A 15,773-nucleotide genomic window follows, 5' to 3' on the forward strand; every position below is an offset into this window, starting at 1 on the left:
AATTGAACTAAGCATTTATTATTAAAAAAAAAAAAAGTTTCATAACAAGAATTGAACTCCCGACTTTCTTTAAAAAGCCCAACTGTCTTTACCACTAAACCAGAGAAAAACTTACTTAATAACTTATTCACAGTAACTTTATTATATTTTGGGGCCCTGTTATTTTAGGGCCCCTGTGTAGTCGCCCAAGTTGCGCCGTGCCAGTGTTGCCCCTGTTGATTATCAATGAGAAAGTATTTCCTAGTTACTAACCAAATAGAGATTTTTCAAAGAACTTCACTTCTGCTAATAAAGAACTAATAGAAGTGAGTATGTTGCAATTAAAAGCTAACGGAATAATTATGTGACTTGACTGGCTGACTCTGAGTAGAAATAGGAGGGTATTGTACCATTTAATTATCAAGTAGATAAATCAAGTCTTTCTCGGATATTAAGGGTTTGTGTGGCTTGAAACAAAAATAAAAAATAAAAAGTTAGGGGAATTGGTTTAATGAATAATTTACTCAAAAAGAGCTAGTCATGGGTTAGGCCATGGCTAAAAAAGTTGGTCTATTGCCAAGGCTTTGTGTCGTATCTAAGTTCGGGTTAAAAACTGTGTTTAAACTTGCTATTTCGGGCCGAAATTCAGTCTAAACTATATTTTTAACTAAAAGTTAAATTTTGAGCGGCTCAAAACCCCAAAAAAAAAAATCGGAACTAGAAAGGCTGCCCAAAGTTACCAATTTTCAAGGAAGGCTACATTTGATCATGTTTGACTCAAAAAGTAATAATGGAGAAAGTAAATTACTAAGAGATAGGAAATAAATTACCAAAACCCCTTGATTAATCAAATTTCATTGTTGACTAAATAAGTTAAATAAATTCCTAAGAATTTTGTGATGGAAACCAAGCTACTTTCCTAAATACAGCTTCATAGGAATTTAATTTCCATATTAACCAAACAAGCATTGAAATAGATCTAGGGAAGAAGGGTTAATTGTGAATTTTTGAGTTATTTTGAATAATCTTCACGGCACATTTTATTTCGGTAAAAGAATAATTCTAACGTTCTTTGGGTTGATAGACAGAAAATTGATAATTGTGGAAAAGTAAACTATCGAACTATATTTAGTTAAGAAGTATGGAGTATGTGTTACTAGAAATTACTAAAATCCATTGTTTGGATGTTTTCAGAAGAGAGTTCAGTTTTTCTCGGGTTTAGGACCAACTTGGAAAGAAAACTATGAAAAATAAAGGTAACAATGTATGTATGTGGATATTCTTTGGGGAAAGAAAAATACTTTTCCCACTGTCTCCTCTATTAAATGAATGAACACAACAAAATTAAGGAATCCATGTGTATGGAATTAACCACTAGCATATGGCCGAATAAACATGATGGAATCCATTTGAATTGGCACTTTGGTTCTTACTCTCACTTCTCAATATATTTGACTAGATACTAACTGTAGGAAATAATTTCAAGCTTTAATCCCACTAGCTTAAACCCCACTGTGATCATAAACTAAAGTACGGTGGCGTCCAAAAGGGAAGAAGATAGAGCAAAAGAGTCGCCAACAAGATTTAGGAACTTGTAAACCGTTCACGAGGTGAAGGTTACACCCCTTAATGATCCAAGAGATCGTCAACTCCATAAGGTCTAGAACCAAATAAGGGTTCGGGGATGAAGGTACAAATCCAACCTAAAAGAGATTGAACCTGCCCTAATAATAGGTCTCTACTTTATTCTGATCGTATTCATGTGCGCTTTCTGACTAACATGCAATCAATAGGATTAACCCTAAACCTGTTTATCTATGTTGGTTGAATATAATGCACAAATAAATCTATTATTGGCGATCACTTGAAATTATAATCATAATTAACCCTAAATAAGATTATTAATTATCTTATTAAGCGTGATTACAAGTACAAATTCCCTTTAAGCATGCAATAAAAAGCGTGATCAAGCAATAAAAATAAATAGCATCAAGCAACATAATAATAAACAATATCATGAATAATTATAATAATCATAATAATAATAATAACATCATAGATAAAATAATCATCATCAAAATAATAATCATCATAAATTATAATCACGTTCATGTTAATATTAAAGCATAATAAAAATAGCACTAGTAGAAAAAAAGCATTAGGCACCCCCCATATGGCACCGGTTCAGCCTAAACCGGTGCCCAAAACCGGTCTAGAATTGGGCGGGTTTTTACCAAAAGAGAAAAGGCACCGGTTCAGCCTGAACCGGTGCCAAAAATAAAAAAGGCACCGGTTTGAACCGGTGCCATTCAAACCGGTGCCAAATTCAAAAAAAAAAAAAAACTGCGTCTTTTCCTCTTTTCTTCCTCTCTTTCTCTTTCCTTCCCTTCATTCATTCATCCCTTCTTTCGTTCTCACTTAGAGTATTTGAAGTCGTGCCTCCACCTTTTCCCTCCACCACAGCCGCCACCTTCACCGGCGCTTTCAGGTGTCGAAAACCACCGCCATGAATTCTCCCTGCCCTGCCCTTCTCTGTCTTCCACGGCCGGCCTCCACCGCCTTTCTCTGTGCGAAACAAATAACAACAGCAGCAGCGCGCACCGCCTCCACCTCCTGTCGACCTCCACCGGCGAGGGTCTTTTCATTCTCTCATCCCCTTAGCTTCTTCCACCTCCAACTAATTTAGGGTAAGTTCGTCTTTTCAAGTTAATGGGTTCATCTTATTTTAGATTAAAATTGTGCTTAGATTGTATATGAAATGCGAAGAAAATTAATGGGTTCATCTTATTTTAGATTAAAATTGTGCTACATTGTTGGGATTAAAATTGTATGTTTGTGCTACATTGTTGGCTGTGAAATTTGTTTATGATGCCTTGTTTTGGGGAGTTTGGTTTTTGATAATTGAATCAGTTTAAGGATTTATTACTGAATTTTGTTGCTTGGATTCGATTTCAGCTGAATTCTGGCAAAGTTCTTGCTGTTGGACCTGGCCTTCGTGACATGACGGGGAATCATATTCCTGTTGCTGTCAAAGAAGGGGATACCGTGAATACGGAGGAACTACAGTGAAGCTTGGTGAAAAAGAGTGAGTTTATTTTTCTCCATGCACTTTTCTTTTTGTTCCAGATGGTGATTTCTTAGTCAAATTATTGTGATTGAATGCTTTGACTCTTGATCCTCGATTGAATATATTAGTAATTTTGCATTACCTTGTTCCTTAGTTGAGTTTTTGTATGTTTTAATGTGTATATTAGTGACCTTGCTTCTAACTAGTTGTGAATAAATTAGAAAATTGTGAATAAATTAGAGAATTGTGATTACATTATAGATTTGTGAATAATTTAGAGAATTGTGATTAAATTAGAGAATTGTGCATAAATTAGAGAAATAGTGATATTGCCACTTAATTAGTTGTGAATAAATTAGAGAATTGCATATTACTTGCCTATTTTCTTCATTTCTCAACTTATAAACTCCTTGCATCTCAAAACAACTCATAATCACATATTTATAAGTGATTGTCATTTCAAATTACATAAAAATCGCCAAGTTCTAAGTTTTTGGGTCCAATTCATCAAAATAAAGCCATTTTGAGCCGAAATGGCTACTCACTTGACTATTTTCTTCATTTTTCAACTTATAAACTCCTTGCATCTCAAAACAACTCATAATCACATATTTATAAGTGTTTGTCATTTGAAATTACATAAAAATCGCCAAGTTCTAAGTTTTTGGGTCCAATTCATCAAAATAAAGCCATTTTGAGCCGAAATGGCTACTCACTCGACTATTTTCTTCATTTCTCAACTTATAAACTCCTAGCATCTCAAAAAAACTCATAATCACATATTTATAAGTGTTTGTCATTTGAAATTACATAAAAATCGCCAAGTTCTAAGTTTTTGGGTCCAATTCATGAAAATAAAGCCATTTTGAGCCGAAATGGCTACTCACTTGACTATTTTCTTCATTTCTCAACTTATAAACTCCTTGCATCTCAAAACAACTCATAATCACATATTTATAAGTGTTTGTCATTTGAAATTACATAAAAATCGCCAAGTTATAAGTTTTTGGGTCCAATTCATCAAAATAAAGCCATTTTGAGCCGAAATGGCTACTCACTTGACTATTTTCTTCATTTCTCAACTTATAAACTCCTTGCATCAAAATAAAATGCTCTCCTATACAATTTTAGGGCTTACTCACTTGACTATTTTCTTCATTTCTCAACTTATTTTCTTCAAGTTCTAAGTTTTTGGGTCCAATTCATCAAAATAAAATGCTCTCCTATACAATTTTAGGGCTTACACACATACAACTACCCAACATTGACATGTTATGAGAAAGAAATAGTTCATTTGATAAGTAATGTAGAAAATGAGCTACATAGAAGTCATATAAGCCCTATTTGGGCCATGTTGAGTAAAATGCGTTGTTAAACTTCTTGAAATGCTATATTGATGTGATTTCTAGCCTTAGACACCTAATATTATCCGATAATGACATGTTATGAGAAACAAAAAAGGCTATTTCACAAGAAAGGTAGAAAATGGGCTGAATAGAAGTCATATGGGCCATATTAGGGCCATTTTGTGTTAATATGCTCTTTTGATGTGATTTCTTTCCTTATACACCTATAACTAGATAATATTGACATGTTATGAGATAAATAAAGTTCATTTAATAAGAAATGTAGGAAATGGGCAAAGTAAGGTCATATAGGCCATATTCGGGCCATTTTGAGTAAAAAGCGTCATAAACCTTAACAAAATGCTTTCCTATACAATTTTAGGGCTTACACACATACAACTATCCAATATTGACATGTTATGAGAAAGAAATAGTTCATTTGATAAGTAATGTAGTAAATGGGCTATATAGAAGTCATATAGATAATATTTGATAAAATACATATTGTTTGCCTAATTAATTATTTTTAAAATAATGTTTTTGTATTTCAAGTTTTGCAAGGTCCAAAAGGATGGTCCGCTGACAATCAAGGAGCTTAATGAAATTCGTGACATGTTGGCGTCTTTTATCACCTTCAACATGTAAATGGCATTGTAATTGTAAATTATTTATGTTAACTTTTGAACTATATAACTTATTATTCATTATATATGCACTTACTATTATTTGTATATGTAAACAACTTTTTTTTTTTTTGTATTGCGTTTGGGAATATTTATATCTATATATATAATTGAATTCTTGTTTCTAATATTATTTTTGTATCTAGCTTATTGTAATAATTAATAATATTATTATTATTAGTTATTATAATAATAAAATTATTAATTATTATATTTAATATAATTGCTGGAATTACAGGTTATTATTATTGCAGGTTTTTTTTTAAAATATTATTGCACGATGGAAAAAAAACGAAAAAAAAAAAAATTGGTTAATAGGCACCGGTTAGGCAGCAACCGGTGCCTAAACTATCTACCACCAAAAAAAAATGGCGGGAGAGCAGTTTTAGGCACCGGTTAACCGGTGCCTATTTCACCCTATGGCACCGGTGCCAAAAACCATGTTTTTGGCACCCCTCACATAGGCAGCGGTTCAAACCGGTGCCTTAGACCGGGTTTGAACCGCTGCCAATTGCCTTTTTTCACCTAGTGTAGCAAGATCCTAGGCATGATACTAACAAGATTAATAACAAACCCTAACATGTCACTAAGCAATAAAAATCAAATCTTTAACCCTAACATGATACTAACAATCATAAATATTAGGAAGAATATAGGAAGCATCGCAACAATCATATCAAATGTTAAAATTACCCTAGACATGATAATAGGAATATCATAATAACAATATAAACATGATTTCTACATCATAATAAACATTAAAGCACTTACTTTGATGCCTCGTACCTCTTTCTAATAACAAAATACACACGTTAGTAACTTCAAGGAAAATAATAAACAAACAATTAAATTAAATAATTGAAATAGAGATTTGGGACCAAACCCTCAGAAATTAAAACCTTTCACGTCTAGGGCGAAGACAACTTCGAATATGGCTAGGTGTTTCTAGATCTTGTGAATGCGGAATTTTGTATGAAAAACAAAGTTTAGAAAAAGAGAGAGAGAGAGAGAGAGAATAATCAAGAAAATCTTGATGAGAGTTGGTGAATGATTAAGAGAGAATTAGAGAATTAATGATTGCGAATGAAAACTGATTGTTGGTGAAAATTCGTGAGAATTGGTGAATGAAAACGGAGTTTTTAATACGTTATTTATAAAGAAAATCAGCCAAAAAGATAAAATAAACAAAACAGAGTCTGACGCACAAAAAACAGAGCTGGCGCCAGGCATCAACACTAGCGCCAGGCGCCAGGCCTGGTTCCAGGCGCCAATGCCTGGAGTCAGGCGCCAAGCCTGGTTTTAACGCGTTTTCGAAAATCAGATAAGTTTGCCGTACTGGAGGATAAAATCATATAATTTCCTCGAAAATGCTATTTGATTTTGATTAAAACTCTGAAAAGTCAACAAAAGTCAATTTATCAATGCTAATTGCATTAGAAATGAAAAGAACCTTCTAGAAGAATCTAGAAGACTAAAACCATTCCTAATTGCATTAGGAATGATAAATCATATTAGGCCCTCCCCTACATCATTGGGCCGCATATAAGGCTCAAATCGGGCCCAGTTTAGTAAATTGGCCATAACTTCCTTAATATTCATCGGAATTGAGCTTATAATATATCGTTCGAAAGGTCTTTGCAAGCCCCATCCAACTACACTACTATTAAACCCATATCATGGACCAACCAAACTGGATTAGCTGTTTTTTTAAAATAAGTTTTCAAAAACAGAGAGAAGAGAAAAGAAATTAAAACTATCCGCAACACTAGACTTTCCATGCTTTCACTTCATTCGATTATGATTCGACGTGAAAGGTACTCATCACTGGGTTTGGTTTTGGGGAGACACAAATGGATGTCTACACTAACTTTAGCATCAAAGGGGATTTCCTCAATTTTAACCCTCGAGCAGGGGCGGATCATTGTAGGGGCTATACTAGGCTTGACCCCTAATAACTTTCAAAAAAAAAAAAAAAAAAAAAAAAAAAAAAAAAAAAAAAAATTGTAAAGACCCAATTTAATTTAATTTTTTTTTAAAAAAAAAAAAGCTAATTGCTTTATTATTTCTACCTAAGAAACTATGGAGTAAGGCAAAAGAAAAGCTTCTCAATTCCTAAAAAGTTAAAAAGTACTGACAATAGTCACAAACCCAAACCCTTTAATTTTCCCTCTACTTTTTTCAAGGTATCAATTCAATTGATACTTCCAAGAACAAATTACAATATCACTATATCAGGTACAAAGTATTGTACTCGTATTACTCGACTACTTTTTCAATTTTTTGTTTTAAAGTTTTTGGTTTTAATTTTTTTTTTTTATATTTTGCAATTAATTTTTTTTATGTTAATTACGTATTGATTAGTTTAAGCACTAACAAATAAATTAATAATAATTTTAGGCAACAAGACGTTATCAAAGTCAATAAATTACTTAGTGAAAAATATAGAGCACGTTTTGCTTTTGGTATGTCGTTCTTTATTTCTTTATTAATATTTATCAATTGGTAAGTTATTTTAAAATTTTGATTTATACTTGTGATTTGTGAGTTGTAATGCGTTGATAATAAACAAATTAGTCACTAATGAATGTATGCTTAAAGTTAATATCTTGTTTTCATTGATATTATATTTTTTAATTGGTTGCTACTTGTTAGAGTTATAGAATCAATTAAAACATAACAACTTTTTTCAAGAAATATGTAGATGTACAAATGTACAATTACAAAATAAATTAACTTTATAATTAATTTCGGGTAAACAAATATGAACAAACAAAATCTATTACCTCCTTTTTCAAAATAAAAGAGTTAGAAAATGACACAACACCCAACAAAAATAATCTAATTAATGAAAACATTTATTATAATTAGCTATATTCTTATACTCCGTGGTATTTATAATATAATCTCTCATTGATTTTTTAAATAATTTTCGTATGCTTATGTTATTATAATTTTTTTGACGTACACTTATACTAGAATTTATTGGCCCCTGAAAGAAAAGGTTTCAAAATCCGCCACTACCTGGAGAGCATCTAATATTTGTCCTTTGAGCATAGAGCATCCTAAACCTTCATCATAGAGTCTGAAACTAGAAAGAATTCATTTTCATACATACGTTAAAGATCAAAGGAAAATTATTCATCACATTTAGAAATATACATTTTTTCATGCATGTTTGATGCTCTTTACAATTGCTTTCCTTTTTTTGAATTTGGTACCCTAACATGTTCTATAGAAGTGGTTTCAAAAGATTGACTATCTTAAATTTAATAATTTTGTAATCTGTTACAATACTTCTCCAGGGAAAATTTATAATGCTTTGGGTCAATTATATTGAGATCTAATCATGCAAAGTGAAAAAAATCATTCATCAATACATTACACCTTCTTACTGTGGTAGATCCAGGAATTGTATCTAGGGGGTTCGAGCTTCATCAAACACCCGATATCCGAATACACGGATATAAATCGGGTACTCAAGTATAAAATAGAGTGTTCAAATAAATACCAATACACAAGCACACAACAAAATAAGTCCAAATTTCAGTAAAAATACAAAATAAAATGATCCAATACCAAGGTTACACGGTACGGAACGCGAAATGTAGGCTAAAGAATTTGCGGAACGTAGGCTAAAGAATTCCCGGAATGTATGACTGTAGAGTTCCCGATTTTTTCTAAATTGGAATTTTCTTTTTTTTTAATAGACTTTTAAATTTATTATAGTATTTACTTTCTTTGGACTTTAATTACAATTACCCATGTGTATCCTTTTCTCAATACAGAGAACTAAAGTTTTTAAGGTTTTTTTATAAAAAAAGAAAAATACACCGTTGTACACTACTTACTAATATATAGTAAATACTGGGCAGTAAGCACTTAAGTATTAAATAAAATAATAAAATATAGAAAAGGAAAGGTCCACCATTTTTTTTTAAAAAAAAAGGTTAGGATGTGTTGTTATTGGCAATTTACTTCTTCCTTCTACACACTAATTTCTTCATTTTCCCAATTAATGAAACTAGAAGCTTTAAGCCTTAAATTAAACCTAAAAAACTCGAGAAAATAGAAGATTCTTTCACTGCAAATAAGTACTCCATCAAACACAAACCAGATTTTTTCCATATCTAACGGGGTTCAATTGAACCCCTGAACCCCCGCTGGATCCGCCCCTGCCTTTTTGTACACATAAATATGTTTTTCCAAGCTCATTACTTCAATATGCTTGGTTATTTTAAATCTAATTGATTTTATTTAAAAGAGTAAATCTGATTGGTTTATTGAAATGTATTGAATTGATGACAAGACAAAAATCATCTACTCACATGTCTAATGTCAATATTATTATTCCTTTCCAAAAAAAAAAAAAAGAGAAAGAGAAAAAAAAAAAAAAACCAAACAAAAGCAGTTATGATTTGGATTGTACTTTAATGTAAGATTCCTCAGAGCATATATATCAAGGAAAATGGCTTACTCCTCCCATACGTTCTCTTTCCTTACCCTTTTTGTGACACCTCATACTCTATTTCATCCACCTCATTTTTCACTATCTCTTTTCTCTCTTCCATCCTTTTCATTTTATTTTCCCCACATCAAAGGGTATCCTCTTGATATATTTTATACTAACTTCGTTTCATATTTTTTGTAACTTTTACAAAAAATAAATGCTACATATTATTTGCAACTTACAAATTCTTAAATAAACCTGGTCCACATAAACTTATTGTGGACCAACTACCTCTCACGTGCGTGTGGAGGAGGCAACAAAATTTCAGACTTAATTCTATTTATTACTCCTCCTTCGTCCTTTTTACCCTTTTTTTCCCTCTTTTTAGGGCATCTTTAAGGGTGAACTATTTAATTGTTCACAATGAATAAACAAATAAAGTGGTGGCTTAATGACAAACCTTTAATGGTTCATGTTGAGTGGTCATGGGTTCGATTGCAGGAGCAAGCATTTCCATGAATTAATTCGCTGTGGGCCCCACCAATATTTTGGACTGGTATTATAGCAAAACGACGTCGTTTTGCTGTTTCATGGTGCAAAACGACGTCGTTTTGCTGTTGAAGCTCAGAAAAAAAAAATAGAAATCAGCGGCTGGGAGCGCGCCACTTGGCCCAGCCGCTGCTTGACACGTGTGCACTGTTTTAAATATATCCGTTGTAATTTTGCAACGGATATATTTTACAAAATACAAATCAAAAAAAAAAAAAAATTACCAACGACTCTATTTTTTCCCCCTCTATAAATAGACACCCATATTGATATATTTTTTTCAACTTTCAAAATTCATTTTTTTCTACTATATTTTTCTCTTCAAAAATCCCCTCTATAATTACCAATATTATTATTATTATTTATACCAATATTAATATTATTATTGTTATTATTATTTTTAATTATTATCATTAATATTATTATTAATATTATTATTATTATTATCATTATTGTTTTTATTATTATCGTTATTATTATTATTATTATTTTTATTATTATCGTTATTATTATTATTATCGTTATTATTATTATTATTATCGTTGTTATTATTATTATTATTATCATCGTTATTATTATTATTATTATTATTATTATCGTTATTATTATCGTTATTATTATTATTTCTATTATTATTATTGTTATTAATCACAAGAATTAATTTTTTAAAAAGCTGATAAAAAAACGCGATAATTTCTTAATTAGTAATCACGATTAAAATATTAAATACGTCAATTAATTAATTACATTGACATCGGTTAATAAATTATAATTATGAAACAAAAAGATTATATTTACAAAAATAAAATAAGGTGGGGTAGGGAGTATTGATGATGAACCATTGTTTAGTGTTTATTGTTAAGAGTGAATATTGTAAATGGTTTGTTGGGTTGATGTGGATGAGAGAGAAATGGTGATAGTGACCCATGAACCATTTTTTTTTTGTTCACCAATAATGGTGCTCTTAGCACCAACTAATTTCTCTCTCTTCAAACCTCCTCTTCTGCCACTTTCTCTCTCTTCATAGCTCAAATTCTCTTTCTTCAATTCACAACAATAGCTTCAATATTGCTCAATTTCTTCTTCAATGGCAAAAACAGAAGCGGTGGACCGTGTATGAGTAGAAGAGGCCTTCAATTATCAGACGCAATTCGCAATAATCAACCAACTCCTGGTACAATTTATGTTTCTGAGTTGATTTCTGTACTTTTATGCTGATTAATTGTTGTTTTTTTTTCAATTGAAGCTATTTGCATGATTTTTTGTTTGAATTTTGTTTCTTATTGAAGGTTTTGTGAAGATCTAGGGTTTCATTTTGTTCGATTTATGTGTTTATTTGTATTTAAGTTGAATTTTGTTACTCTTAGTTATGTCATTCTAATTTGATGTTGATTTCATAAATCAGTAATTGCTTACTCGTATTTGATTTCCAGATCTTCTATATGTGTGTGCATTTTGTTCAATTGTTGCTTAATTTCTTTTTAAGTTGATTTTTCGGCTTTTTTGAAGGTTTTTTTTTTTTTCCTTCAATTTCATTTAGTATATACAAATTGGGGTTTCAAAATTTTTTTTTTCAATTTGTGATTAAATGTAATTAATTTCAATTTCAATTTCAATGTTTATGAGAATTAGCTATATAATTAATTTATTTAAGATTTTGATTTCGTAGTTCAATGCATGCACTCTCGTATTTGGTTGAGGCAGAAAAAGGTGAAGAGAGGAAGGAAAAAGAAGTTGAGGAAAGAGGAAAAGGAAAGCTATAAAGGCACCTCAAGACAAGGCTACGTATGTGCATAAATGCTACGTTTCAGAACAAAAAATAGTAGTAAAAAGAGCTAGAGTTTTTTTTTTTTCTTTTTTTAAAAAAAAATAAAAATAAAAATAAAAGGTATCTATGTTATAAAAAAGGTGACTATGTTAAATTGTTAATAATAGGGTATCTATATTTACAGGTCATTATAATATCTTACAATTAAGGTCATTATGTTAATATCTTATGTTTCATTAGAAATGAATAATTGACAATAAGAAATTATTAAATATAGATTGTTATTTTGCATTTAAGATTTTATGATCAACATCGTTATAAAAAATAACAATAAAAATTAAGAAAAGGATATAGAGTAAATAAAGGTTATTATGTGATTATAAAGATAACTATATTAAATTAATCAGTTCTACTATGTAAAAAGGTAACCATGTACCATCTAAATTTTTGTTGAGAGAAGAGAGGAATTTTTTTTCGAAATTATGAAGATGATAATGCATTGTTCGTGATGTGTATAAAATTAAAAAAGATAAAGTCCCTAATTTCGTCAAGCAATATCAGGGGCAGAGGAGAGAGAAAATGCAGTGGTTGGTTTTTCATTTGATTTTTTTTTTGAGGAAATGCAGTAGGTGGGTTTGGGGTTTAGAAGGGGTTTATTTGCATGTGGGCTGTTTGTATGGGCTTTAGAGTGGGAATGGTTTTGTGAGCAAATTTTACCCTACACCCTAATGTATTTTGTAGCTAGTTAGGGTGCTAGGGGGTGTTCTACCTACACTCCCTCTTAAAATTAACAGCCTGATTTTTCCTTTTTTCTTCCGTTGTTAGTTTTCATTTTTTTTTCTTCCTTTTTTTTATTCTTTTCTTTACTTATCATTTATTTATCATATGTACTTCTTTTAGTGATATAATAATAGATTAATGTTCATTTTTAAAGTGACAAATGATCATTTGTGTATACAGTTTTGTTTTTGATAATATTATATTTTACAATTTTAAAATTTGATCATGTGCAGTTTTGTTATTTAATATTTTATGTATTGATGATTGTTCATTTTTAAACTTGTTTAAGTTCACTTACAATAATTGTAGATTATAAATTTATGCAGTAGAAATGATATGGTTTATGAAGAAGAAACTAATTAAGCCTGAAATTTACGGCAAAGAATTTAAATCTCAAGGAGAAGCTTATGAAATATATAGCGAATATTCTTTTAAGAAATATAATTGACAATTGTTTTAAAATGGTAATGCTCAATCACAACTTTAAGTTATTATGAACATTTAGTTTTTTGTTAATGAACAAATTTCTTTTTTGGTATGACCATTGTATATATAGTAGGCACTAGGTAGATCACTAGATATATATTTTTGAAGGATTTGGTTATAGTATGTAGTGCTCAAGGAAAAAGAAAAAGGATTGTTTCCTTCATTCTTAATAAAATCAAAGCTAAGTGAATTTGTATATCATCAAATATGATCATTATAGATATACTATCTACATGTTTTGTTTATGAACATCTTGTTTTTCTAATATGATCATTATATATATACTATCTAGATGTTTGCTTTTAAAGGATGTGATTTATATTAATACTCAATCAGGGAAAAAGAAAAGGTTTATTTCCTTCTTAATAAAATCAAAATAACATTGTATATCACCAAAGATTCAAAGATTAGATATTAAAATATATAATATAATTCCACACGTATAATCAAACAAAATAAATTAAACTTGCTTCACGATTCAAATTCGAATAATTCAAGCACGTATTGTTGTTTCATATTGCTTAGCCACTCCACGCCTTCTTGATTTTCTTAGTTATGTCGCCTTTCTTTTTTCCTTGCTATTGTGTGGTTTAACGAACTCACTATATCAATAGTTCATTGTTTAACTAATAGACAAAAATATATAAGTTACTGTATTAGATTTGAGCAAGAATAAGTATTAGAATAAACCAATTTTCATATGAATATGAACATGCATGAGTATAACGTACAATTGACATGATTGATATAGAAATGAACATCTATCAATATAAATGAACATATATATTAATATATAAATGAATTGAACATATATTAGTGTGGAAATGACCATCTAGTGATATGGAAATGAACAACTATTAATACATAAAAGAACATATTTACGTAATTCAACATAGAAATGAACAACTAGTAATACATAAATGAACATATTTACGTGATTCAACATGGAAATGAACAATTATTAATACATAATTAACATATTTACGTAATTCAACATGGAAATAAACATCTATTAATATATAATTGAACATTTATTAGTGTGAAAATGACCATGAAAGGTAATGATCAAAGAACATGAAATATATACATGAATAAACACTTGAAGCTATCAATATCTGATTTACCATACATCTACATAAAAAATGACATATATTGAAATTCAAAATTGAAATGAACATGAAATATCTGAAGAAAATGATTAAAATATGAATTTTATCAAAATTCTAAAAATCATATATTAATATGTGAAATTGTGAATGACCATATACTTTTATGTAAAAAATCATGTATTAATATCATAATGAACATCTATCAAAATGAAAATGAACATCTATCAAAATGAAAATGAACATTTCAAAGCGAAATAGCTGCGTTAAACTAAATTAAATCCTTATGATACGAGGAAATAGCTCAACGAATTAGAAAGTAGAGCCATTATATTCTTTATCAATTTTTTAAAGTAGCAACCAATTTAATTATGTGAAACTCTGAATACACATTATATATAATTTTATTTATTCAATACAAAACTAATTTAACTATATACACAACTCTAATCTAGCAGGCTATTTATTAATTTAGATTTCATTTGTAGATGCCGGATGGCTTTTTATTAATGAATTGATTTGTTTCAAAATATATATATATATATACACACACACAACTCTAATCTAGCAGGCTAGCACTAATATAACAACACACGAATCCCTTCTTTGCTTATTTCATACGAACTACAGAGTACTAAAATCCTCAACCAAATTATGCACACTTACAGTCAATTTGTAAATATGTACTGTCAAGTATGTATGAACACACAAATATTAATCATTGAATAATATTGCAAAATTTTAATGCAAAAACAGGAGATTAAAAAGACATCTTATAACATTGAATAATCAATACAATCCAAATTAAAATTGAATTATGACGGCGGTGTCTTTCGCAACGAAATTGTTTTCTATCGTCATCACCGAAATCTTCTTCGTCGTTTCGTCAGTGTTTAAAATTGAGAAACTAACAAATTAATTTTAGAAAAAGGATTTGAGATTTGTAGAGTGACGGAAGAGAAGATGTAGGTGAAAAAAGAAAAATGGCACTGTATTAAAACTCTAGTAGCAAATTTTTTTTAATAAAATAATAGAGGGGAACTGGGGTCTGGGGAATCAATCTAAACGTGTCGTTTAGATGGGGTGTAGGTACCCCTATCTACACTAGAGTTTAGGGCTCACTAACTAGGTTTTGTGGCACGTGAGACAGCTTGGTCCACAATAAATTTATTGTGGATCAAGTCCACCCAAGAATTTTAGTTTGCAACTAATGTTTTCTTTCCTTTTTAGGTTGTCATTTCTTTCTATCTTTCTCCTCATTACATGCATTCCTATTTTTCTCTATCTATCTTACACTTACAAACAAATTTGCCTATGAGTCTACACATCCTTCAAAGTTGCAAAATATGTAAAACAAAGGTAGTACTATAATATGACCCCACCTACAAATTTTATCTTTGTAAAATATTATTTTTTATCGATTCTCTTAATAATAAGGTCTAATAGTAATTATGTAACAAATACAACAAATAAAAAGGTGACACTTTGTCAAGCAATGGCAGGCCATTTCAAAAATGTGGTTATTGCAATAATCTTTTCCATTCCAATGTTTGTGACCTTTT

This window comes from Chenopodium quinoa, unplaced genomic scaffold (genome assembly GCF_001683475.1).
Source record: "Chenopodium quinoa cultivar QQ74 unplaced genomic scaffold, ASM168347v1, whole genome shotgun sequence".
Taxonomy (NCBI): Eukaryota; Viridiplantae; Streptophyta; class Magnoliopsida; order Caryophyllales; family Amaranthaceae; genus Chenopodium; species Chenopodium quinoa.